The following is a 1,869-nucleotide window of genomic DNA, read 5'->3' on the forward strand; positions in this document are numbered from 1 at the left end:
GGAGCCGGACCCGGACGCAGCTCTGCACACAGGCTCCCGCCTGCACGCCGGGCCTCGCCCCACGCCCGCCAGGCTCCGCCGCCTGCTCCCTTCTCTCTCTTCAGGTTCCCTCCCCCTTACCTCCTCCCTCCTTCCTTCCCTCCCTCTCTCTCCCTTTCTCGCCTTCTCTGTTACTCTCGCCCTCTCCCGTCGCCTTTCAGTCCTGCCCTCTCCATTTCTGTCTCTTCCTTCTCTCTACGATCCCTGTTCTGTTTATCGGGGTGTCACCCACTGTCCTTCCATCCACATACCTCTTCTCCCTTCTCCGTTCTCTCACCCTCCGCTTCTTCCTCTACTCCCTCCCTAGAAAAAGGACTCTGGAGCACCCACCGCCACAGGCAGAAGTAGCTTAAGGGCCGGCAGGACTCTGGAGCTTGGAGCGGAAGGTTCTGATCCCCCGGACCAAGCTCCGTGCGCCCGCGCCCAGCCTGTAGCGCCGGAGGAATGAAAGCGCCGCGGTCCCAGAGGGCGGCTCCGATCGACCTCAGCAGAGGAACGGATCGAAAAAGAAGAACGCTCGTGTACCACTCGCTAGCCCCAGCGTCAAGGCGCCCCCTCTGGGTTTCGGGGAAGCCACGTCCATCCCTCTGTCCCAGGCCCAGACCCTGTGGCTCCGGCGGGATGCGCCTGGGGAGGCTCTACTGTCACTCCTCTCTGGGTGCTGGCGCCGCGGGACTGCCCGCAGAAGCAAAGGGCGAGGCGACGCGGCTCCTCCCCCAAAGCATGCAGCGCCCCCTGGACTTACTCGGAGGGCGGCCGCACATGCCCTCCAGGTGGCGGCACCCGCCCCAGGGTCCCATCAGCTGGCCGGCAGAGTTCTGGCCCTGCCAGCAGGAGGCGCTGCCCTGGCCGGAGCAGAGGGGGCGCAGCCGCGAGCCAGACCCCCACCCAAGCCTAGGACAAAACCCTCTCACTCCCCTCTTTCCAGGAACTGCGATACCATCGACAGACCCTTAGTATGAAGACTCCAGACTGCACTCCATTCCCACCTCCATGGGGCTCCTTTTAGATACTTGGCCCCTCTGGAACTCTAGACCGCTCCTACCTCCATCCTGGTCTCCAGGGACAGCCACGCTTAGTCCCGCAGCGACTCGGCAGGGCCTGGGGCAGCAGGGAGTAGAGTCGCGGGATCGCTCCCCTGGTCAGTACCCCTCCCGCCCCCTTCGGCGGGCACGTCAAACAGGACAAGCCCAAGTTCTGGCGGGGGAAGGGGGAGGCAGGGGTGTAACCCCAGCCAGCTCTCTCCCTGCACCCTCTGAACGGATCAGCCTCTCATTGGTCCCTCCATACCCCGACACTCCCAGGTTGGACTCTTCTTCATACCAAAGACGGCGGCTGGGGTACGGGGAGGGTGCAGCAGATCCCCTTTTGGAGACGACACACACCGAAGCTGAATGACCCGGGTCCCCACCGGCTAGAACTCTTTCCTTTTAGGTCGACGGCGCCCACCGCCCCCGTAACCTCCCCCCTCAACCTTCCCATCCCCTGGAGATCTTGGAAGACTTCTCTCCCCATCTGTTTAGCTGACCTTCCACTCGCCCTCATTCCAAAGGGAGCTGAATTGGGGGAGAATAAATTCTCTCTACCCCCAGCTCCTCCTCAGGCGGGGCTTACTTAACCTGGAAAGCACTTTGTGAGGGCACCTCTTCCTCTCCGTTTGTGGTCTAGTCCAGTTGGTCCAAGGATTCTCCTACTACCTGCCTACCCCCAAGTTACTCAGCTTCAACTATTCAGAGGAGATAAAGAGGTTGTGTGCGTTTTTAAAATGTGTATAGTTTTTATTATTTATTTATTGTTTTTGTTTTGGCTGTAAAAGAGAGAGCAGAAGTG

The 1,869-nt window shown here is 60.8% G+C and overlaps 1 long non-coding RNA gene across 1 annotated transcript in view; it reads left to right on the top strand.

The window, feature by feature from the left end:
* The window catches only part of LOC107196016, a 4,983-nt gene extending 3,184 nt beyond the window's left edge, over positions 1 to 1,799 (top strand). Inside the window, exons 2-3 of the long non-coding RNA XR_003047793.1 lie at positions 968 to 1,180; positions 1,344 to 1,799. This is a non-coding gene — a long non-coding RNA (uncharacterized LOC107196016). The remainder of the gene's footprint in view (positions 1 to 967; positions 1,181 to 1,343) is intronic.
* Positions 1,800 to 1,869: the final 70 nt, after the last annotated feature.

Source organism: Pteropus alecto, unplaced genomic scaffold, assembly GCF_000325575.1.
Source record: "Pteropus alecto unplaced genomic scaffold, ASM32557v1 scaffold196, whole genome shotgun sequence".
Classification (NCBI taxonomy): domain Eukaryota; kingdom Metazoa; phylum Chordata; class Mammalia; order Chiroptera; family Pteropodidae; genus Pteropus; species Pteropus alecto.